The sequence below is a fragment of the Ammospiza nelsoni genome, chromosome 8 (assembly GCF_027579445.1).
Source record: "Ammospiza nelsoni isolate bAmmNel1 chromosome 8, bAmmNel1.pri, whole genome shotgun sequence".
NCBI lineage: Eukaryota > Metazoa > Chordata > Aves > Passeriformes > Passerellidae > Ammospiza > Ammospiza nelsoni.
In genome coordinates, this window is record NC_080640.1 from 33,230,035 (window position 1) to 33,254,901 (window position 24,867).

The 24,867-nt window shown below is 50.1% G+C and overlaps 1 pseudogene; it reads left to right on the forward strand.

Moving 5' to 3' along the window:
• The first annotated feature begins 1,009 nt into the window (after positions 1-1,009).
• The window catches only part of LOC132076541 (protein ecdysoneless homolog), a 153,621-nt pseudogene continuing 129,763 nt past the window's right edge, over positions 1,010-24,867 (forward strand).

Here is a 24,867-nt window from a genome sequence, read left to right on the forward strand (position 1 = left end):
CCTTCTCTTGTTCCAGCAGGGTTGCTGTGCCTTCACCCAGGGCTGTCTCATGGTTTTCCTGTGTTTTCAGAGTTCCAGGATGAGATCTCTGGGCTCTGTCAAAAGCCTCATCTGAGCTGAGGTCCTGTGGTCTTTCCCGACCCTTTTGTGCCACATCCTCATGGCACAGGGCTGTGACCTGCTGAGGGCAAGGCTGCTCCTGCTCTGTGGCAATCAGACACAGCCCCAGGTATGCTCACAGGAGCCCTCCAGCTGTTTGCTGTGTTTGGGGCATCTCATAGCTGCTATTATTGAGAGATTTGTTTTTGAGGTATGTGAGGGAGACCCTCCCAATGAGGGTCTGGGCTCTGACCAGGCCCTGGCTCTACCTGGTTGGAAAATTGCCAACAAACCCAGATGCTTTCTGCCTCAAAACTCTATTCAAGTATCTTGGCCTTGGCAATTTGACCCTATACCAACAGAACAGCTGGATCAAAATCAGCTAAACTTAAACCTAAGATGCTGCGAATTGAGGTACACCTCCCTAAAAGCAGAGATTACGCCATTATCGCTGTAGATTAATTACATTGAATGAAATTAAATAGAACAAGAGTAAACGAGCCGAGTAAGTCAGAACTGACCCAACTCTTGGGTCAGGGGATAAGAGCCAGTTACAGGGATTTAATCGCGTTCGGTCCCGCCGCTGTCCGTCCGGGACCGGTGCTCAGGAATCCGGGATATCCCGGGAATGTCGGGAATCATCTCCCGTCGGGGACAGGGGTGACCGGGCCGTCCCGGGGCCCTGCTCGGTGCTGGAGGCAGCGCGGGCGGCAGGCCCGGGAGCGGGGCCGGGGGATCGCGACCGGGACCGCGCTGGGGCTCGGGGCCGCGCCGGGCACCGGGGCAGCGGCGGCCACTCACGGCTGCACCGGTTTCCGCGCGTATCGCGATATCACCCTCAGCGCCGCCGCCCCGCCGCCGCCATCGCGCCGCTCCTCCCCGTAGGCGGAGCGCTTTGGGCCCCGGCGCGATGGAGGCGCTGCGGCGGCCGGCGCTGCCCGAGGTCGCGGTGCGCTCCCGGCTGTTGGCGGCGGCGGCGGCGGGCCCGGGCGGCGAGGCGCTGCTGCGGCGCTGCGCTGAGCTGGCCCTGGTGCGCTTGGCCCCGCTCCTGGCCGCCTGCGTGTGCCAGCGGCAGCCGTTCCGCCTGCGCTACGTGCCGGGCCGCGGTGAGCCGGGAGCGGGCCGGGAGGCGCGGCGGGAGGAGCTCCCGGAGCCGGGGAGACTGGGAGGGGGACCTGGCGGCCGGGAACCGCGAGAGAGTGAGGGGAAACCTGGAGATTGTGATAGGGGACCCGGCGCCGGGAACTGAGGGCTCCTGAGGGGGACCCGGCGGTCGGGAACCGGGAGCGTGTGAGGGGAAAGTTGGGGGTTGTGGGGGGAACCCGGCGGGCGGAATCGAGGAGCGTCTGAGGGGGAACCGGGAGAGTGTGAGGGGGACCCGGCGGTGTGTGAGCGGAAACCGAGGGGGTGTGAGGGGAACCCGCCGGCCGGAATCGAGGGGCCTCTGAGGGAAAAGCGGGGGGATCGTTTGAAGGGGATCGGGCGGCCGGGAACCGGGAGCTTGTGAGGGGGAACAGGGAGTGTGTGAAGGATACCTGGCGGCCGGGAACCGAAATCTTTTGAGGGTAATACGGCGGCAGGGAACCGGCGGCGTGTGAAAGGGAATTGGGCCGTGTGAGGAGGACCCGGTGACCGGGAACCGAGGGCGTGTGAGGGGGAACCGGGGAGGTGTGAGGAGATCCGGCGGCCGTGTCTGAGGAGTATCTGAGGGGGAACCGGGATCGTGTGAGGGGGATCCGACAGCAGGGAATCGGGAGAGTGTGTGTGGGGACCGGGAGAGTGTGAGGGGCAACCGGCGGCTGAGAACTGGGATCTTTTGAGGAGAGTCCGGCGGCCGGGAACCGGCAGTGTGTGGGGGGAACCCGGCGGCCAGAAACCAGGAGCGCCTGAGGAGGAACAGGGATCGTTTGAGGGGAATCCGGGGGCCGGGAAGCGGGATTGTGGATGGGGGTCCCGGGGACCTGGAGCGTGTGAGGGGTATCAAGCGGGCTCGAACCGGGAGCGTGTGAGGGGGGACCGGGCGGCTTCCCCGACTCTCGGTGTCACAGCACGGGTTAACCCAGTGAGGCATCTGGTGCCGCCTCCCTGCTGCAGCCGGGCCGTCCCCGAGCACAGGACACAAGATTCTGCCAGCAGGGTCTGGGATATCCGCAGTGAGGGAGACTCCGCAGCCCGTGTGGACAATCTGTTCCCGGGCACGGCGTTGCTGAGCCGCCTCTCCTCTCTGTGCCCCGTGCAGGCGAGATCCCGGCGCACTTGGGCGGCCCCGCGGTGTTCGGGGATAACGTGGAGGATGAGTGGTTCATTGTGTAGCTGCTGCGGGAGATGAGCAGGGAGTTGCCGGGGCTGGCAGCCAGGTAAGGCGGGTGCTGCTGAGCTGCTTTAGTGGGAGGGCTGCCAAGGGTCAATGCCTGTGCTCTGAAGGTCCTGTCTTACCATGGCCCATCCTTGGAGGTGTTTCCCCATCCCAGACATGTTGGAAGTGTCCAAGGGCAGGTTGGATGGGGCTTGGAGCAGCCTGGGCTGGTGGAAGGTGTGCCTGCCTGTGGCAAGGCTGTTGGAACCAGGTGTTGATCTTAAAGGTCCCTTCTAACCTTAGACTTTTTATGAGTTTATGAATTTTAAAAAAACCCCAGCAGACATGGATTCAGAAGTGTCCCTGGGGGAAGGGAATGCTCAGGGCTGGAGTGTTGCCGGCTCTGTAAGGACCCCGGTTTTGTCTAGTACAGGTGAAATAATGAGCAGATGCGTTCACCTGGATATGGATGGCTGCTAATGGAATGAATTAAAATGGAAATAATTTATTTGGTCATTAGCAGAAATTTGTTTAATTATTTTGCCCTACTCCAAGATTCTAAAAAGGGCTGGAACACAACACCAAAATGGATTGCAAGTGTGTACCTGGAGTGTCAGGCTCATACTTTCTTATTGTTTGAGGGAGCAGACAGAGTGAGGGGGTTGAGAACGTTTTCTTAGGATCAGGAACCAGCAGAGGTAGCATGTGACACCTGAAATGCTGCTTTTTAATGCCTGTGATGTTCTGAAGCAGTTAGGATATCTTGGTTATCCTGAAGCACTTCTCTAGTTGAAGAGAAACGTGGTGTTATTGTTGTTAAGGAAACAAGATATATTTAATGAAACGTGTTGCAGTTCAAATGGGGATTTTCCAGACTATCAAGGATTTTTTGTAATGTATTTAGAATACTAAAGTTTATATTTGCTTGGGGATTTCAATTTGGAACAAACGTTGTAAAGCCTGAAAAGCAATTTATCAGAAAAATCTTTCTAAGATATATTTTGAATGCAGTCGCAAGCAATGCCTGTAATATGGGTGCCTTCAAAGGCACTCTGGTGACCTGGAGGGAGTTTGCTGGCTGTCCCCAGCCCAGTCCCGCTGCAGGGAGTGTTTGTTTCTGCTCTGGCTGTTGCAGGTGACTTTCACTCGGTGTTTGTATGCACAGCTGGTGCAGCAGCAGTTTGTTCCAGACAGACGCAGTGGATACACCCTGCCCGCCCCAGCTCATCCTCAGTACAGAGCCTGCGAGCTGGGCATGAAGCTGGTAATGATTCCTGGGGCATTTTGGCCTTGGCTCATGCATGTCCAGGGAATGGGTCCTTGTCTGGAGGTTGCCTGCTTGTCCAGAGAAATGTGAGCAAAGTCTGTCCCACCTTGAGAACCTCTTGTTGTTGCATCTTTTGTCTGCAGGCTCATGGCTTTGAAATGTTGTGCTCCAAGAGCAGTAAAGTGGCTCCTGACGCCAAGAGAAATGTGTTAAGGGGTCCCCTGTGGGAGAGATTCCTCAGGAGCTTGAAGGAGAAGGATTATTTCAAGGTCTGTGATTATTTCAGTGTGTGTGGCTTTTCAACATTGCAGGGAAAATACATTTTAACCCTTGAACTGGTGTAAGGAGCTTGAATCCTTATCTCTGTGGGAAATGAATTAATGTGTTTAAAGGGGACATGTGCAGGTTGTTCTCCTTTGAAAGGAATTTATTTTGGAAATTAAAAAGGAAAAAGCAAGATGTGGGGATTGATTCATTCATCTAAAGCAAGGGGAGAAATACACTTGAGTGAAGAAAACCCCTATATGTGATTGTGTGAGGTGTAACTGATTTCACTGGTTTCCATTTCATTTCCACCCCTCTAGAATTCAATATTCTTCAAGATCCATACATAACACCATAGACCTATCTGGGCCCATGCAAGTGTAATTTTTATGTGTGTGTGGGTTTTGTGACTTCTGGGGGTTTTGGTGAGGTTCTGTGGGTTTTTTTTTTTTAAAGATGCCTTTGACTACTTCTTTGAAGTTAATAAATTGGACATAAATTGACTACCTACTTGAAGGTTATACTATTGGACAACTTTATTGAGATTCTTAGGTTAATATCCTTTAATATGCTTCAAACACAGGAGTGCCCCTTGGCTGTATTGAGTTACAAGTGCCCATGGCCAAGAGGTTTTAGTTGTTCTGGTTCTCTCAGCATTTCTGTGTGACCAACAGTCACCCTTAGGAAGCCTGGAATTGTTTGGGTTCATGGCTGTGACTTGCATTCAATAGGGAGAAATGGAAGGATCAGCCAAGTACCTGGAGCTGTTGCACATGGCAGAAGATCACTTCCAGCAATCTGTTGCAGTGCTGGAAAGGTGAGAGCTGCTTGAAATTCATGAGTGTCATATACCCTACAAATCCTGTAAGTGACCTTTGAAATCCTTGTCACAAACACCTGAACCCTTTTCTCCACTGCACATTGAACATGGGAGCTGTGGCCAGGACATACAAGTACTAATTCCTCTGGAATGCTCCACTGGGAGAAGTTCTGGCTTGAGTAACTCTTTTATCTTGGTTTTGTGAAATGCTGAGCTCTTCCAAGTGGATTCCAAGTGGTGACTGCAATGCAATTTTTGCTTGGTTGACTGTAGAAAGTGTAGAAAAGTTTCATTGAAAAGCAGTGCCAGTGAATAATGAATACAGGGTAATCTGTCTCCTTTGCTCAAGGAGCTGGCTGTGGATTTCTCTGGAAGATCAAATCCAAAAGCTAAATCACTACAGAAATATCTGAGGCTTTGCCAGCCCATAATATCTTGATGTTATTTTTTGAGTTTCCAGTCTGTGGTGTTTGGGATCTGGTAATCTTAATATTTACCAAGGCAAATGAAATGTAAAGAAAAAGAGCCATGACCAATGGGTTTGGAGCCATCAGCTGGGAGTTGCAGGGACTGACTGTGTCCTGTTCTGGCCAATGCTCTGTGTAGTGCTCTGGTACTTCCCCCAGATTCATTTCCCTTTTTGATGTGTTTGCACAGAAGGAAAAATGAAGAGTTCAAGTGAAAACCTGAATGCAGAGCATGTGATCCCATTGAATCCATTTCAGTAAATTGAGTTTGGTTTTTCTTCCAGCTGTGATGAAGTGAGCCCAGGTGATGAAATCCTGGCACTACTACAGACAACCCCCATTGATCTGAAGGAATTGGAGAGAGAAGCAGCTTGTCTTCCTGCAGAGGATGGTGAGCTGGATGGGGAATTATTCCTGTTACAGATGGTTATTTGTGGGGGGAGAGGGGCAATGCTGACAGCTGTGAAGGGAGAGCAAATCCAGCCTTCCTCAAGACTAAACACTGGATTGGCTCTCCCAGTTTAGAGTGAGCCTTTCTTCCTCCACTGAGTGGCCAAAGGCTTCCCAGTGACTGAATGGTCTCTCTGAGTTTGAGCTCTGCAAAGCAGAGTTTGTAAGTAGTGACAAGAAATCTGCACTCAGTTCTTCTCAGCCTCTCTGTGCCTTTGCTGTGTGTGAGCCAGGAGCAGCACAAGAGCTGAACTGCAGAACTGAGCTGCAGGATGGTTGCAGCCCTGTCAGTCAGCTGGTTTGGGCCTGTGGGCCAGCAGGCTTGTGCAGAGTAACAGATCTGTGCTGTGTCCTTGCAGATGACAGCTGGCTGGATATGACACCAGGTGCTCTGGATCAGATGCTGAAGGAGACAAGAAATGAGTCCCTTCCTTCCCCAAATGAGGAGGAGCAAAACTATGACTTGGAAACAGTTGCTGAGAGCATGAAGGCTTTTGTGTCCAAAGTGTCCACGCAGGAAGGAGCAGAAATGCCATGGTAGTAGCACCTGGAGTTTGGCTCTGGTGTGGAATGTTGCACTGTGCTGCAGCCCTGTGCTTGGTTCTGTGATGCAGAGAATCAGAGTTTGAAGGTGCTGTGCTGAGCAGGGCCTGAAGCAAAGGCAGAGCAGTGACCCTGTACTTGCTTTAAATCAGCTTGGTGCCACTCTGGCACTGGTGCAGGTTCAAGTGCTGCAAGCTGAGCTGCTCTCTGTCCCTCAGTTGGGTTTTGTGGTCTTCACAATTTTTCTCTTTTTCTGCCAAGAATTCTTCCACTCACTGTTTGATGTCTAATGCACACAGGCTTCAAACTTCTGCGGACTTTTAAATTCAAATGTCCCAACTTCAATCCTGTCTTGAGAGACATCATTATGGCTTGTGCCTGTGTCAGGCTTAGGCAAGCATAGAAGCTTTATTTCTTTAAAAATATTTTTATATTTCAGGTCATCTGATGAATCCCAAGTTACCTTTGATGTGGATTCTTTTACCAAAGCCCTGGACAGAATTTTAGGTGAGATTGCTTCTTTCTTTGAAACAAAAGCCAGCACTGATTTCTTTGCTGTTGTACTGACACCAAATCATGTGCAGGGGCAGACTCGGAGGAGCTGGATTCTGATGATGTGGATGAAGAGGAGGAGTTTGGTTTCTCAGCTGAGGATGATGAAGAGCTGGATGCTGGGAATGGAAGGCAGGAGCAGAAGGTGTCTCCTGAGGAGCTCGTGGGCAGTCTCAAGGCGTACATGGAGGAGATGGACCGTGAGCTGGCACAGAGCAACGTTGGGAAAAGTTTCAGCAGCCACAAGAGAGGGGTGAGTGTGCCTTGGGCTCTGATTTGCAGCAGTAATTTCCAAGCAGGAAATGTGCTGCAGGTGGCCATTCTGAGTAATGGGATTGGAACCTTCCCACGTGCAGGCAAAGTGTGCTGGACCTGCACCATCATACATTTTTTATAAACTGAAACTTACCTAAGCTTGGAATTTGCCCATCTTTTCCAAGGCTTAGTTTTAGTTTGCCCATCTTTTCTCTGTTTTTAGTAGTAGGGCAAGCAGCTGCAGCTTCATTTGTGAGTTCCTGTAGTGTGAGGTTTCTCGGCTGTTTAGGCTTGTAAGGTTTTCTGTGAGCTGATCCCCCCCCGAAAGGGTTGGTGGGGGGTGCCCACGCAGCGAACGCCACTTGTCAGGTTTTCTGTGTTGTTCAGGCTGTTTAGGTGTTCTGGAATTCTCAGGGATGCCCTTTGCTCGGTTTCAGCTGGCATGAACATTTGGTGTCTGAATTCCTGTCTGTCAGGACTCAGGAGTGTACTGGACTTTGTTGGCTGCACAATTGCTGTTTCTTTTCTCCTGTGGTTTGCCTTTTTTTTTTTTTCCCCTTAAATCTGCTCATGCAATTTGATAAAGCTTTCTCTTTGTACTCCATGCAGGCAGGTTCTGTTGGAGCAGCCCCATGTGAGAGTGCTGGCCCTGACTGTGGAGCTGAGGCTGCTGAGCTGGCAGCCCTGGATGTGGACATGAACCTGGTGGCAAAGCTGCTCGAGTCCTACAGTGCCCAGGCTGGCCTGGCAGGACCCACCTCGAGCATTTTACAGAGCCTGGGGGTGAATTTACCTGAGAGCACAGAGCTCACTGGCAGCTGAGCAAGGCAGGGAGAGCCTTGGCACCAGACATGGCTGCTGGGGAGATGGAGCACAGACACACGAGCAGGATGGGGGAGAAGAGGCCAAAGGTTTGAATTTGGAGCATTCTGTTCATTCTGTGTCACTTCAGCAGAGTGAATTCACCTGCAAAAGCTTCTGTTTGCACACTGTCTTGGGTGGAAATGAGATTTTCCCAGTGCTAGTACAATTCCAGAAAACTGAAAAATGATGTTGAATGCATGACTCAAATGATGTTTTCTTTTATTACGAAACCTCTCTCCCATTTTACCAATCACTGCTCCAATTTTCCACATTTCTAAAATGTCCTTTTTCCCATTGCTGAGTGGGTTCAATATGTGGGGAGCAGTTCTTGTTCTGAAAATGCTGCTGCCTTCAGGGGCAGGTGGAGAAATAGCACACTGCAGGAAGAGTAATTGGATCAAATGAACAAATATTGACCAGAAGTATTTTTGAATTTTATTTCAATAAAATCAAAAGTACAATGTGATTACTGAATTTTTTGAGGATATGCATAACTTCCTCAGTTCTTGGAGTGAAAGTATTTTTGTAATTGTTCATTTTCTGAATGAATTCCATTATTGCTGAATCTTGAAATACAGCTACTGCTGGCATGATGTGAGCCCAGGCTGAGCAGTTTGGGGTTTTTTCAGTGCAAGTGTGGCTGGAAGGCATGCAGCACGTTGCTTGCATCTGGAATGAAAAATCTATTTTAAATATGACTACTTTAGTTTCAACAAGTTAAATTTGCAATAAAATAGATAGAAATTCTTGCTACACAAACACCAGCAATGCAGTCCTGCTGGGTCCAAATCAGCTTCTTAATTTCTCTTAATTTAATTTTCATTCAGCAATTAATGAGTTGTCCTGCACTGATGTTGTGTAATTCACTTTGTCAGCAGTTCAGGGAGAGCACTGGCAGGTTGGACAGGGATTAGAGATGGACAGCAAGAGCTGGGAAGTGTGAAGAAGGTTCTGCTAAATTTAAACCAATTTGGACTGCTGAGAGGTGAGAGACTCAGACAAATCTGTGGTGGGAAAATGGGGTTAACAGACGTTTTTTAATTGAGACAAGGCTAATGAGCAGTTAGTGGTGGAAAACAGAGGTACTTGAACCTTGGGAAGGGTTGGTGTTTGACCAGGGAAGGTGATTTACTCTGAAAATACATAAAATTCTCTACTGATGAGTAGCTAGATCAAGTTTAGATACTTTAAAGCATAATTAAGTTGAAGAACATGATCACATTGAACTGCTGTGTGGCCTGTGCTATAGAAAAGGTCCAAATAGATGGAGGGACTCCCTTAGTGCATGAGGAGAACTCCTAAGCTGGGTTCAGAACAAAGCTGCTCTTTTGCAAACACTCCAGCTGCTGTTGCTGCTTGGATAATCTGACTTTTCCATCAGTGGGGCTGGGATTTCTCTGGGGCTCTGCTCATCCCAACTCTTCCCATTTGTTCAGCAGCTTCCCAGGGGAGCCCTGCAAGGCTCTGGGAGTGCTCCCAGGAGAGTTTGCCATGGCAGAAGAAGCATTTCCATGCTGACTCTTCCTCTGCTTTGAGGTAACACACCAGGCATCTCCACTTTTAATTCTGAGAGTGTTTTTAGTGAAGGAAGCCCGATGGAATTAATTAGGGCAGACAAGTGGTGTGTGGTTCCCTTTCAATGGATTTCTGTCCAAGTGTATTCTGGAGTTGTTTAACTGGTTAATTTTCCCTTATTGTCTGTGTTTCACCTGGGGGAATCCCCATTCACCTGCAATGCTGAGGGCATCAATGGAAAGGAGCCCTGCCTTGGCCATTATTTCAGGGCTATCAATGGATGGGGAATCCCCATTCTCTTGCTGAAATAGATCAGGGAACACTCGTTGTGATGGGATTTTATAGATTTGAAATGAGAGCAAACCTTCAATTTTCATCATCTTTAAGTTTACATTGGCAAGGAATCTCTATGTGCCTTTTTTTTAGGGTTGAAATTGGTAGAAACCCCCACTGATTCCATTGAGGGATTTATATCGAGGGGCCACAAAGGCTGGATAAAAAGAGGCACAAAAGGGCAGCAAAAAAAAAAAAGGTGGAAAAAAGTTTGGTAGAAAAGGGGTGAAAAAGAAGGTCTCAAAAACAGGTGACAAAAAAGGGCAGAAGAAAAAAATGGAGGGGGAAAAAATGGCAAAAAATTGGGAAAAAAGGCAGCAAAAAACAGGGGGGAAGGGCAGAAAAAAACAGGAAAACAGGCAGCAAAAATGAGGGGTAAGGGGGGAAGAGTTAAAAAATGGAGACTGCAAAATGGTGTAAAGGTGGTATTTAGGAAGCAAGAAAGCTCTAGAAAGGTGAGGAGAAAAGGGTGTGAAGCGTGAGAGGAAAAAGGATGGGAAATATGAGGGGAAAAGAGCAGGAGCCCCAGAGACACCCCCAGAGCTCAGGCCCCCCTCCCCAATGCCACAGACACCCCCAGGTACCCCCAAGAGAGCCCCTGCAAACCCCACAGACCCCTGGGCCTGGGTTCCTGCAGGAACACTGGGGAACAACTGGGCTCCTTGCAGCGGGATGGAAACAACGGCCAGGGCTGGCAATGTGTGCCCACTGTGCTGCCAGGCTGGCAATCAGCTGGGTGGGGCCGTGCCATGGCAAAGGCTCCTGAACAGCTGCCAGGTTTGTGGGCTGCAGCTGGAGCTGAGAAGCAAAGGGATTAGTCCAGGCAGGAGAACATCCCATCGTGGGGCACTGCTGCAAAGTGGGCATGTTTGGAACAGAGCCTCTCCTTCAGCAGGCCAACGCTGCCAGATGGAAATTGCCAAGGGCACGAGGCTGGCAAGTGAAGAGCAGAGCTGCTGTGAAGGGAAAGCTCAGTTCATTCAGAGAGATCACACAGGTCACTTGAGTGCAGGTAGGAAGCAGAAAATGAGAGATTTCCAGTAAAACTTTTGTAGTTTGGTGGAGACGAGGAGTCGTGCTACCCAATGGCTGCAGGGAGGGTGATCCAAATTAGTTCTGAGCAGATTTCCCTTTATTTTTCAATTGGTGAGGGTTGTTAACCTTACCTGCAGTTATAAGGCCAAACAGTTTTGGAATCTATTCTAGTTTAATCTAGCTGTCCTCCATGCTGCATACTCACAGCAGCCATATTGAACTGTCATATGATGTGTGAATTTGCTTGTGTCCCTATCCCAAATGTCATCCTTCCTGGGTTTTCAGCTTCTTTTTAACATGCTAGTAAATCTTCTGTGACCCTCTGCAGTATTTCCATGGGGAAACCCACAGAAGAGCACAAGCTAAAGGATGCCACCTCCAGCTGAGCACAGGGAGCAGTGGGAAAGGATGTTCTATCAGCATTTTCTGTCCCTGTGCTGATACTGTTCTCCCTGGGAGGGAGCTGGGAAATCCCTATTTCTGCTCCTGTGCTCTTCCTGATGTTTGTCACAGCTGATGCCAACCCCAGTTTTCCCCCTGTAACGATGATTTTGGACATGTCTGAGTGTACCTGCTGGCCTTGGAAATGCCACTGATGGTTATTGAGGAGAAGGCAAGTCCCAGCATTTCTGTGTGGGAACAGAAACGTGTGGCCGTCCCTCAGTGCAGCTCTGTCAGTGACAGCAGTCAGTGGCCATTCCTGGTGCAGTTCTGTTATCATTTTTTCTTATACCATTCTATTTTATTCCCTTCACAGTTCCCACCCTTTTATGTGCTTTACTTTTTAACCAGCACTGCCCCAATGGTCCCTGGGTGCAGCTCCTTTAGAGAACAGGGCCCGTCCCCACAGGCGGCTGCTGCAGCCAGGGCAGGGGCAGGGCAAGGCACATCACAGCGCTGGTGGTGCTCAGAGAGTGTTGGCTTTTGCAGTGCAGGCAGATCAAATGAATCCCAATTGTCAGAGATGTCCACCACCTGCTACTTGGCCCCTCTTTTCCTGCATGGATTTGACAGCTCTTTTGTTTCCTCACAGAGAGCTGGAAAGCAAAATGCCCACCTGCCCCATGGCCATCCCCACCACCTTGTCTCTCTTTCTTTTCCCGTTACTTTGCAGCACTTTCTCCCTCCTCCTCCTGTCCCTGCCAGCTCCAGCAAAGCCATTTCCCCCACTGGCACCAGCTGCCTCCTGTCCCTCGCTCCCATTTTGCCCACTCTGAACTCCTGGAGCCGCCTGCCCGCGGAGCCGCAGCCGCCATGGGGCCGGGCAATGGTGCAGGGAATGCTGGCAGGGATTCTGGGGCTGGGCTGGGCCAGGCCAGGTGCCCAGGGCCTGCAAAAGCGCTCTGAGCCTCTGCTCCTGCCCCTGGGCAGGCAACAGAACACAGCAGGAAAGGCTCGGGGCTCTCAAGAAAGGCAGCCAGAGATCTCTCACCCAACATGGGCATAAGAAGTCTGGAGCGGGGACATTAATTTCCATTGAATGTATTATGAAAGAAATCCCAGCAAGGGAGTGAGTAGGCTGCCAAATCCGAAAAATACAACTTCTCCACACTGTTCTCTCCTTCCTGGGCTTCACTTTATCCACAATTCCCTCCCTCCCTCCTCCCCACACAGTGACACAGGGGGGCAGGGGCTACAGACACATCATGTCACTGCTTCCCCCTCAGGGAGACAAATCTGCCGTACTTTGTTATCATCTTATGACAGGGGGTCCATACTGTTGTCTCCTTATCGCAGATGTTTCACACTTTCTTGGTGTTTTCTCCTGGGCAGCTCCTCAGAGCACTGACTCTTCATTGTTGACAAAGCAGCCAACTGACTCCAGTTCCCTTCCCAACCTGCCAGCCCACTCTTTTATAGCACTCTTCTTTTCATTGGTAACAGCTGTGGCCTGTTAAAATCAGGCCTGTTCCTAATCTTTGCTAATTGGCCCAGCTGCAACTCCTTAGGGGCAAGATTACTTTCTACACCATCTTTATTTTCTTATGTTCTATCCCCCTACACTGCTCCAGCCTGGGATTCCTCCCACAGGAGGACAGTCAGATCCTTTGTGACAGTGTCCTGGTTCAGGGCAAATTTGGGCTGCACTAGGAAAGCAGATTATTTGGCCCCTCCCTGCAACCAGTCTGGGAGAAAATACCTCCTTGGAGAAAAGTGGAAAAAAACTATTTATTAAACAATAAAACCCCTTGCTGCTCCAAAAGAGATGCCAAACTGAGAAAGTCCTCCTCCAGGCTGCAGTTCAGCTCACTGAGTCTCCCATCAGTCCCTCTGGTGCTGGAAATGTTGTGCCCCAGGCCCAGCCCAGCAGGCTGCAGGTGTGAGCTGCTGCTGCTCTTCTGGGTGTTCAGTCCAGAGCAGGTTCAAACAGGTCCGAAAAAAGGGAAAAAGGAAAAAAACCAGAGTCCAGGGAACTTCCTTGCCTCAGCTAGCTAAACTAACTAAAAGCCAAGGAGAGCTCAATCCCATTGTCTGTCCATCTGCAGAAAACACAGTTCAGGAGCAGGAATGTGGAGGAGTGAGAGCAGTATCTGAAAACAAAATGCGCGCTTCTTCTCTCCCCTCTTCACTCTCTGGAAGACGTCTTAAACACACAAAACTTATTATTCAGCATAAACAGAACAAGACGATTGGGGCTAAAAGCATCATATAGTCGACTTGAACAGACAGACAGACCATTCCCCACACTCAGGTGCCAGATGCCAAAAGTGGGATTCCTGTTCAGCATGCGTCAGCAATTCTTCCTCCTCTTCCGAAGACAGTCCAAAAGTGTCCCATTCTGGCCACTAGTTTACGATGAATTCCAAGACCACAGGGGGATTTGAATTTCCCATTAGAGCTGATTGTGTCATGAGGGCAATGCCCTCACTGCAGGCAGCATCGGTGCCAGGATGGATTGCAGAGACTTTTCCGTTGCAGCCCCAGCCCAGCGCTGGCACTGGGGATGAAGAGGCACTGAGGTGACCCTGAGAGGAAGTGCAAGGCACAGGGCGCAGCTGAGGAAGGACAGCGCTGTGCTGGGCTCAGAGGTGAAGCTGGCACTGCCCAGCGTGGAGAAGGTCCTTTGTGCAGCCCCTGTTACAGGGGAGCTTGGGCCTTGCTGCAGACATACGGCCGCTCGTTGGAGCAGTTCCCACTCCTGAATCTTCTGTCAGCCAGGTACACACACTGGGAACTGCCGAGGACAGGAACCCTGCAGGGAGGAGCAGAGGCAGTGATGGCTGCCAGGGGAAGCCCTTGTGCCCCTGTGCCCCCAGGCCCTGCCCGGCTCCCCGGCACTCACCGGGAGCTGTAGCTGCTGCCGTCCCCCCACTGCAGGCGCTCGCCCCGTCTGCGCAGCCCGAGCCAGAAATCGCCGTTCCCACAGAGGCGGGAGAGCAAATCCTGCCCAGGAGAGAGGAGTGGGAGCTGCCCCGGCCCCTCGGGGGGACACGTGCCCGGGGCTGCCCCCGCACGCCGGGGCTCCTTCCCTGCAAGGCCCCGGCCCAGGGCTGCAGCCCCGGCCCTGCGAGCACCGAGCCCGGCCCAGGAGCGCCCCCAGGCTGCCCTCAGCCACCCCACAGCGCCCGCAGCCCCTCACTCACCATGGCCTCCTCATCCTTGGCAATGGCCAGGGAGGCATTGAGCTCGGAGCACCGTTCCTGACCCTGCTCCCACGTGCTGTAATCCCGTGAGAAGTAGTAGCAGACCCCATTGTAGCCAATCCAGTCATGGGGACAGCCCAGAAGAGACGGCGGAGTGGCAGGTGTGACTGGAACCTGTGGTGCTGCTGCAGGGGGAAGAGGAGAAGGTTTTGAGGATTCCCCTGTGCAGGGGGCAGGGAGCCCACTCTGCCCCGAGGGGCTGGGCCCAGGCTGCTGCCCCTCCCTTACCTGCCAGCACAGCCAAGGCCGCCCCCAAAGCCAGCACCAGCACCAGGAGCAGCAGAATCAGCACCGCCATGCCCACGGGATGGCACCTGAACCATTCACCTGGAGCAGGAAAGAGCTGCTGGCTGCCAGAAGCAGAGCCGGCCCTGCAATCTGCTCAGCCCATGGCCAGGGAGCAGAGCAGGGAGCCCTGAGGCAGTGTGGGCCTCCCTCAGCTGGCAGCCAGAGAGCCAAGAGCCTGGCCACAGGCAGGGACACAGCTGTGGGCACAGGCTGCAGCAGGAGAACTGCACAGCCTTGGGGGCAGCTGGGGCTCTTGCTTCCAGCCACGGATGGGGCCCAGCAGAGCACGAGGCCTCTTCCAGGCACTGGGAAGAGGATCCCTGGCACCCGAGCAAGGGGGACAGACCTGCCAGCCCTGGCCTTGGAAAGGGACACGGGCCCCTGCCTCGAGGGCACCAGGGTGGCCCTGTACTCACCCAGGAATCTTCTGAGGTTCCTTTTGTCTTCTTTGTTGGTTGCTGCTGTGTCCTGGGGAGCCAGGGGCTCCCTCACGCTCCCATCCCTGGTGCAGAATCCATTCTCCACATCTGCACTCACTGCATGCTCACAAGTGGCATCCCCCTGCTTATTCCAAGAGGCTTCTTGGGCTCCAGGCAAGTGTGGAACCGCAGCTGCTCGTCCCTCCTGGAGATGCTGGGGCTCCTTATCAACTCCAGGAAAGAAGCATGATTCACTCTCTTCAAGTTCACAGCCAGAATCGCTGTTTGTGGAAGAAACACTATCCTGCTTCAGATACAGCAGGACTGCTGCTGGCAGATCCTTTGGGAGCTGGGCCTCGGGAACAGCTTTGCAGCCGCGCTGATGGCACCCTGAAAGGGACACGGTGAGAGGTCGCTGCTGGTGCCGGCCGTGCGGGGGCTCAGGAGGGCGGTGGCAGCTGTGGCTGCGCTGTCGCCGCTGCCCAGAGGTGCGGCAGCAGGTGCGGAGACAAGCGCAGCCTCCGGGAGCTCTGCGGTGGCCGCAGCCGCGGTCCCTGTGGCTCTGCAGCCGCTGCAGCCCAGCTCCGTGCCGGGCCGGGCGCTGAGAGCGCCTGCGAGCTGCCGGCTGCTGCTGGCCCGGGGCAGCTGCGGCTCGGAGTCCGCCTGCCGAGGGGCGAGAAGCAGCAGCCCCGGGCTGCTCACCATTGTGCCCCGCATGATTCCCTGCCCCGGCGCCTCGCAGCCCGGGCACACCGAGCGCCGGCACGGCCGCCGCGGCTCCTGCCTGGGCACACGGAGCGGCTCCCGGCACAGAGCGCAGCGCCGAGAAGCCTCGGCCCCGGAGCAGGCTGCATGCGCCGCTTTGTGCCCGCACTCGGCGCCTGCAGCGCTTTGGGCTCTGAGGCACTGGGTTCAAGTTCATGCCGTGCCAGCCCCGAGCCGGGCACGGACACCTCCCGCCCGAGCAGCGGCCCCGAGCCCGGTGCCGCACGGGCGGGAACGGTGCCGGGCACGGAGCAGCCGCCTGCGTCCGAGCGAGAGCAGCCGCGATGAGCCATGTGAAAAATGCATATTTTATGATTGGCTTTTTGCTAATATTAAAATTAATATTATATGTGTTATGTTAGAACAGTATTTTATTAAGTTTCTTAAGTAATGTGTTAAATACAGTTCTAGGTTATAACATAATGTTAAAATAGAAACTATGCTGTGTAAGATACATTTTAAAGAGAGGCCTTGCACTGAGCTGGCAGCTACAGGACACCTAAATCCTTCAGTAAAAAAGAATTTATGCCCCCCTTATCAGAAGAAACAAACTTCTTCCTGCCTCGCTCAATCCTTAAGACGCTGTCAGTATGCAGAGGAAGAAGCTGACACTGACCGGACAGAATCTTGTATTTGAATGGAATTTATGAATCGTGTATGAGGTGCATAAATATTCAACAGCCTGTTGCTTTTAAGGGTTAATCCTCTGTTAACGTGTGCTTTTCCCGGACTTATTTTGCCCAGAAAAAGGTACCTAGACCTTCTGTAACTCTTTGTTCTTATTGTCTCGTATTGTTCTAAATCCTAATTGTCCAAATTATTATTACCTTAATTATATTACTATTTTTATAACCATTTTATTACTATTAAACTTTTAAAATTTTCAAAACAAGTGATTGGTATTTTTCACAATTTGGTGGCAGAGCAGTGTTGCTAACACCTCGCTGCCGGTGCTTTAGGAGAGTCAGGGTGGGGAAGGCGCGCCCTGCACTGTTTGGCAACATCGCTCTGTTTCCCTTATGGTGACCGACAGACGCAGGTTATGATGTGTGGACAAAAGGAGGCAATAAAACAAAGAGAAGAGAAAAAGGCTCCCTACAACCGCCGTAATTGGCCCCTAAGAGTAGTAGTGTGCACGAAGAACCCGGGAAGGAAAAGGGATTGGTAAGTATTTCTCGGGGGGGCAGGTACGGGGGGATGAATGTGTGTGAATGAGAGGCGGGCGGGTTGTCCCAGACCTGCCGAGTGAGTGCTGGAGTCTCCCATGCTGCGTTTCCTTCCTTTCGTGAGAAAATCAGCCAGTAAAGAGACGAAGTGAGAGATAAAAGGAGTGAGAGAATCCCCCGGGGTAACTGGGACTGGGTCTCAGGGAGGGGTTGGACCCCTCGGAGGTAGGGAGCAAGGTTTCCTGGCCCAATCCACTAGGAAACCCGCCAAGAGGAAGGGGCTCCTAAAAACCTGCTGAGTTGATGGATAAGAGTGCCCAAGAGCATCCAGAATTAAAACCTGCGAGTTGAGGGATTAGCATTCCAAGCGCATCCAGGGTTGGGAAAAATTCTGCTGGATTGAGGATGTGCCCGAGAGCATCTGGGGTTGGACAACGCAGCTGGATTGAAGGATATCCATGAGCACCGGGACTGGCCAGTAACACCTGAAATTGCAACAGGTGATTTGAAAGTAAAAGGTTCCTTATTGATGTTTTGTTGTATGTGAGAGTGAGTCACACACAGAATCAGCCGTTGTCCCCCGGGTGGGTGGGGGCTGTGGCAGAACATGTATGTGACCTGCAAACAGACCATTGTTCTCTCTGGAGTGTGGAGAGAGCCGTGGCTAAAGAGTGTGAGTGACACACAGACAGCCTGGTGTCACAGGTGAGGGGCTAAAGAGTGTGAGTGACACACAGACAGCCTGGTGTCACAGGTGAGGGGCTAAAGAGTGTCAGTGACACACAGACAGCCTGGTGTCACAGGTGAATGGCTAAAGAGTGTGAGTGACACGCAGACAGCCTCACAGGTGAGGGGCTAAAGAGTGTGAGTGACACACACACAGCCTCACAGGTGAACGGGTACCAGAGGTGACCAGAGCCAGGGCCCTTCCCGGAGGCCCGGTGACGCTGAGACCTGCAGGCCAACCCCAAGGCGAGGGGGGCCACAGGGACCCACAATTCCCTGGTGACAGGGATCTGCTTTGGGTCCTGAGGGTGTGAAAGAATGTGTGAAAGTGATGAGAAATAAAAGTGAGTGAAAGTAGAGAAATTAACGTATGTGTAATGTAGACTGTTTATTTTAAGCTTCCCTATATCTCCTTGGAGGCAGATGTATTGTATTGAAAAGTAGTGTGAGAAAAAGGGTTTTTAATTTTTTGTGTGCTTAGTTGGAAGAAGGTGGTATTTAGGTTGCTAGAGAAAGCAAAAAACAGAGGCAGGGGATGGATAGATAAGATCTTGAAAAATGGGACAGAAAACCAGTAAGTTAAATACAGGTAAGGAAGAGGGGAGTTAAAAGCCTACTAGCAGAGATACCCCAAAATAGCTTTGGGAGTTATGTTAGCTAACCGAGATACGAATCCTTGCAAAAGGATAAAATACAGGGCAGGCAATAGTTGATAGGAAAAACATGCAAACTATTGAAAAAGGGAAATTGACCTTGAACTAGTAAGCTCAAACTTGTGAATTATATACTTTAAATAGAGCACTAGAATGTTTAGCACAAAAGAAAAGAACCATATATACTGATTCAAGGTATGCCTTTGGGGTAGTTAATACCTTTAGAAAAATTTCGGAAGAAAGAGGATTACTTAATTCAGTGTGTTTAGGTTTTTCCTTTTCCCTTTTCCTAATAAATTATATTTTTGACTTGGAGTCTCTCAGTGGTTTTGCTTTCAAACAGGCAGAAAGAATCGGCCGCTTAAATATTCAAAAAGGTTATAGCTAAACAAAGACACTGTAAAAGTAACAGGAACGAAAGGAGAGAGTTTCACAGTTCCTGTCATTAAAGATGTGGTGATTGAGGGAGAAACTAAAATTTTGGTGGGCGATATCTTACTATTCCCTGGGGCAAGTAGCAACTTATTAAAAAGAGACTTACAAGTAAAACTAGAAATAGGAGTTATACCAGAAGAAGAGAAAATGGCAGCTAGAGTTTTAAAACTTGGCCAAGAGGATGAGAAAAAAATTAACAAAGAAGTTTGGGCTGGAGAGGGGAGGATTAAATATTGACCCCATAAAGGTCACAATTGAGAGAGAAGATTGTCCCATATGTATGCATCAGTATCCTATATCCTTAGAAAGATGGGAAGGTTTGAAACCAGTAATAAGAAGGAATTCTAAAGGATGGGATGTTAGAACCTTATATGTCTTCTCATAATACCTCTATTCTCCCACTAAAGAAGTCCAATAGAAACTATCTTTTATTATTTGGAGAAACTGAAGTTAAAGTTAGAGAAGCTACTATATAACTTTTGAATTCTCTTGGGGAAAAAGGATTAAGGGTATCAAAAGGGAAATTTGGAGAATGAGAGGTAAAATATCTTGGACACTTAATAAGTAAGAGTCACTGGAAATCCAATCCCAAGAGAATTGCAGGAATTTTATCACTTCCTCCTCCCTCTTCAAAAAGAGAAATCAGAAAACTACTCGGATTATTGGGATATTGCAGATTATGGATTGATGGGTACACACGAGCAACAACAATTTTATATGGAAAATTAACAATGGAAAATGATGTTAAATTAGGAGAGCTGAAGTTAAAACTGGCCTAAGTACCAGCGTCAAGCTTACCTTCGTTAGGAAAACCCTTTTCATTTGTACATAAATGTAGAAAATGGAATAACTCACAGAATTCTAATTCAGGAGTGGGAGGAATAAAGAGACCAGCAGTTTATTTATCAAAGATGTTACACCCGGTAAGCCTTGGCTGGCCAGTTTGTATTCAAGCTATACCAGCTACTGCAATCCTAGTCCAAGAAAGCTGTAAGCTTCCTTTTAGAAATAAACTAGTTGTGTGTACACCTCGTACAGTCCGAGGTACCTTGAAATAAAGAAAAGAGAAAAAGATAGAGAAAAGAAAAGGGAGTAAGAAGAAAAGAAGGGGAGGGGCGATTCCGCTCTGGGATATTGGAATGCAGAGTGATGATATCTTGGTGCTGGAGGAGGACAAAAGTTTGAATGCAGTTTCTGCATGAAGGGCAGGGAAGTGTCTTAACACATGGCTGGTAGGAAGTTGCTCAATGCTGAACTGGGATCTGGAGAAAGTTTAACAGAACAGACCCTCCTTGAAGGGAAAGAGAAGATATGTTAACCAAGGAAAAAGAATGTCAGGAGCACCTGGGGACGCCAGGTTTGGCTTATCAAGGCTAGAAATTGTTGGAGAGTTTTTGTGCAGATGTGGCTTGAAGGAAAAAGGGCCATGATCATATACCGCTGTTTAAGCAGTAAAAAGCAGCTGTATGTAGTAAGTTCTTAGCCTTTTTCCTTACGAGAAAAACAACAACACTGCGTGCTTGATCAAATGATGAGAAAAACATGGTGAAAAACATGGAGTCCTTGAGGGTAGTCAATAACAGTCAACAGCAGGATATGAAAAACAAGTATTAGCCTCAACAAGAAACCACAGGTATTAGCAACAAAGGAGGAGTTGGTGTGTAATCTGTAACCAATGATGAGCTCAGGTTTTGCAATATGTTTGAGCTTAATGAACACTACTATAAAAGTGTGTAAGCTGGATCAATAAATCTGAGACCAATGATCATCAATAGGATGTGCAAGTCTCCCTTCACCTTCCTCAAGAAAGGGTTTGGCCGCTCTCGTACGAGCGGCGGGGTCTCAGAGCGGGCTGGCTCAGTAGCGGAGCTGCCGAGGGGGGCTCCGAGCCTGCTGGGTCTGAGTCCAGGATGGCAGCCCCGGGCCGGCAAGTGGGGGGAGAGAGAGAGAAGAGAGGGCGAAAGGGACCCGAGGCACACCCCCAGGGTCCCCAAGCTCGTGGCTGTCTGAGAGTTTCCTCCCCCGTTCCTGCTAGAGCAGAATCTGCTCTGCCTGTTCCTGCTAGGGCAGAATCTGCTCTGCCTGTTCCTGCTAGGGCAGGAGCTGCTCTGGTCGGAGTCACTGCAATAAAGATAAGATAAGTAAAGAATGAGAAATAACTGAGGAATGTTGAGAAATCACAGTTAAGAAGTGTCAAAAACGATTGGCTACAAATTAGTAGAAGGAAGTGACAAGGCAAAAAGAGGGCAAGCCTGGATTGACCACTGTACTCGCTACTGAGAAGTTCACACACACCTGCTGTGGGCAGCAGCCCCATAGGCAGGGAAGGTGGGGGTATAAGCCATATCAGACCCCTGTTATTCCTTTTTCTTTCACTCATTTGTTGTCTTTTCCCTTTCAGGATGCTGGCAAGATCATGTCACAAATGCTACCGAAAGCACTACAAAGAAAGAAACCAAAGTTCCTCTTTTGTCACCCACACCCATGTCAACAGCCACTGTTATAACCCATCCAAATTAAGTTCCTGTGAGCAAAATGGGAAAATTATTAGACTGCAACAAACTTCTAAAAAAGTAGCAATAGATTTGGAATTGAATGTCCAAATGGAGAGAAATAGATTTGTTTTACATTTAATCATAAAGATATAGTTCAGGAGTCGGTAAAAAAAAAACTAGTAAACAAAAAAGTAAAACCAGCACAGAAATCTAACTCTATATTGACCCCAAATTATATGCTGAATCATTATAATACTCCGAGAAATTATAGAAATTATAACAAATAAAGTTACTCATGCATTGGAATTAATATCAAGTCAGCAAAGCCAAACAAAAACCGTGGTGTGTCAGAAAAGGTTGGCTTTGGACTATTTATTGGCTAAAGAAGGGAGTGTTTGTGGAAAGTTTAATATATCAGATTGTAGAAAATAGATGACAACAGAGATGTTCTTCAGGAAAAAGCAAAAGATATCAGAAAAATAACCCAGGTACCAATCCAAAATTAAAAAACAATGTTAAAACCTAGCTGAAAGGGTAATGTGTTAGAGATAAGATGATAGAAGAAATTAGGATTTTTTCTTTTATGTGTTACAACTGTTTTGATATTTCTTCCTTGTTTAATCCCCTGTTTTATTTGATTGCCAGAATAGTCCAGAGGATGCAAGTATTCAGTCTTGTATTTTTGACGAGATGGAATAAAGCTTTCTAAACTTATGAAAAGTCAGCAGCTGTTTCTCACAGGCTCCATCCCGGCCATCCGGGCACGGAGGAGAGCGCGGGCAGCCGCTCCCTCGGCTGCGATCCCAGCGCAGGGGGCACACGGGGGAAGCCGGCACCAGGAACTCGGCAGAACCCCCCGGCCCTCACCGCGGCCCCTCCGCCCGCAGCGAGCCCCGAGCTGGGGCAGCACCGACCGCGGTCCCACCTGGGCTGGAGCCGCCTCCGAGCTCCTCCATCACCTCGCAGCTCTGGGCTCCGCCGCCGCCGCCGCTCTGCAATGCCCCGAACGCGCCGCCATCGCTCTCGTCCCGGCCAAAAATCCCGGACACGGCCGCTGCCAACGCAATGTAAAGTCGGTATGGGAGCGGCTTTTGCACAAGTGCAATAAAGGATCATAAAGCAATAAAGGACTATAAAGAACCTTTGCCCGCAGTGAAAAGATGGGCGTGCCGTGCCGTGCCCCGTGTACCGCGGGGGAAAGGGGAGGATCGCGGCCCGCCGCTGGTGACACCCCCAGAAGCAGCTACCGGGGGCTGAAGTTCTTCTCCAGGTCCTCCAGGCTGGCTTCCTTTTTCTTAGCGCGGGTTTTCCGGGGTAGGAACCTCCTCTGCCCTCCCGCCTCGTGTAGAATTTGCAGTTCAGACAGATCAAATGAATCCAAATTGTCAGTGATTTCCACCATCTGCTATTTCTCCCCTCTTTTCTTAAATGGATTTGACAGTTCTTCCTTTCCTCCCAAAGAGCTGGAAAGCAAAATGCCCACCTACCCCAAGGCCATCCCCACCACCTTGTTCCTCTTTCTCTCCCCTTTACTTGGCACCACTTTCTCCCTCCTCCTTCTCTCCCTGCCAGCTCCAGCAAAGCCATTTCCCCCACTGGCACCAGCTGCCTCCTGTCCTTCGCTCCCATTTTGCCCACTCTCATCTCCTGGAGCCACTGAGAGTCACCACATTTTTGGGTGTGTTGCCAGGGCTCAGGAGCACCAGGGATTGTAGCATTCTTGATATTTGGTGACATCAGGAGGAACATCAATAAAATTTGTACATTAGGCTTCCAGAGGGCTTTGGCCTATTCAGGAGACTTTTTCAGAGTTCTTTGGGAAGCAGCCCTTGAAAACAAAGGAGTTCAGGAAAGGTGATCTCAGAGATCTTGAGGGTACAGGAACAGACTGTCCCTGTGTGCCCAAAGAGGAGTCCATGAGGCAAACGTCCAGCCTGGACTGGAATGAGGTTTTGAAGGAACTTAAGAATGAAAGGAGGAGGTATCATCATTGGAAGGAGGGTCAGGTTTCTCAGGAAGTATTTAAGGGGGCTGCTAGGGTATGTAGGAAAAAGATTAGGGAGACCAAAGCCCAGTTTGAATTTAATTTAGCATTTTTTGGAAGGGATAATAAAAAAATGTTTTTACAAATATAGTAATGGTAAAATGAAGTGTAAGACCAGCCTTTGTTCTTTTTTGAATGTGGGACTGCACATGAGGAAAATGCAAATATGCTTAACTGTTTCAATATTGGGTCAATAAAGACTATGGACTTTGGACATGGTTAGCATAAAAATTTGATAGCAGGGTGCCTTCTGTTTCCTCAAACAGAAATTTGAGGATTAAATCAAGATTACAAGAAGATTGAATCAAATGGGTTTAGGAAAAAGAAAATTACATTGGACTTCTGCAAACAAGAGATGTTTAAAGTGTCTAAGTTTGTTTATGTGATGATTAACACAATCACTGTAGTAAAACATAACACATCTTCCTAGAGTAAGTATATAAGCATTTGTATCCCACACTAAAATTGGAATCTTTGAGTGTCTCAAATCCTTCACTGTCTCTCCTCATCACCGATACTCAACGCCTTCCTTGCCACAACCTTCAGTGGGAACACAGCTTGTCCTCAGGACAAGTGTCCTCCTGGGCTGGTGGATGGTGTCAGGGAGCAGAATGGGCCCCATGTTATCCAGGAGGAGGCAGCCAGAGAACTGCTGAGCTGCTTGGATGTTCATAAATCTGTGGGCCCAGAGGGGACCCACCCCAGGGGGATGAGGGAGCTGGCAGATGAACTTGGGAAGCTGCTCTCCATCATTTACCACCAGCCCTGGCTCACTGGGGAGGTTCCAGATGGCTGGAAGCTGGCCAGTGTGACACCCATCCACAGCAAGGGTGGGAAGGAGGATCCTGGCAATTCCAGGCCAGTTAGCCTGGCCTCAGTGCCCAGTAAGGTCATGGAGCAGTTCACATTGATTCCAGCAGGCAGCACTTCCAGGATGGCCAGGGTGTCAGAGCAGCCAGCAGGGGTTTAGGAGGGCTGGGGCGTGTGTGACCACCCTGGTCTCCTTCCATGAGCAGGTGACCCTGCTGGAGGGTGCAGGAAAGGCTGTGGATGTGTCTGTCTGGGCTCCAGCAAGGCCTTTGTCAGTGTCTGCCACAGCTCCCTCCTGGAAAAGCTGCAGCCCAGGGCTGGCACAGGAACACTCTGTGCTGGGCTCAGCCCTGGCTGGATGGGCCAGAGAGTGGTGCTGAGGGTGCTGCATCCAGCTGGGGCCAGGCACCAGGGGTGTCCCTCAGGGCTCTGGGCTGGGGCCAGCTCTGTTCAGTGTTTGCACTGACCCCATGGATAAGGGCATTGAGGCTTTCATTAGTGACTCTGCAGAGGCCTCTGAGCTGGGAGCTGTGTCCATCTGTGGGAAGGCAGGAGGGCTCTGCAGAGAGACCTGGAACTGTGGGATAGATGACCTTGCATTGATGAGAATTCTTTATTAGAAATTACAGTTGTTTTCCACTCCAATTTCCAAGCATAACAGA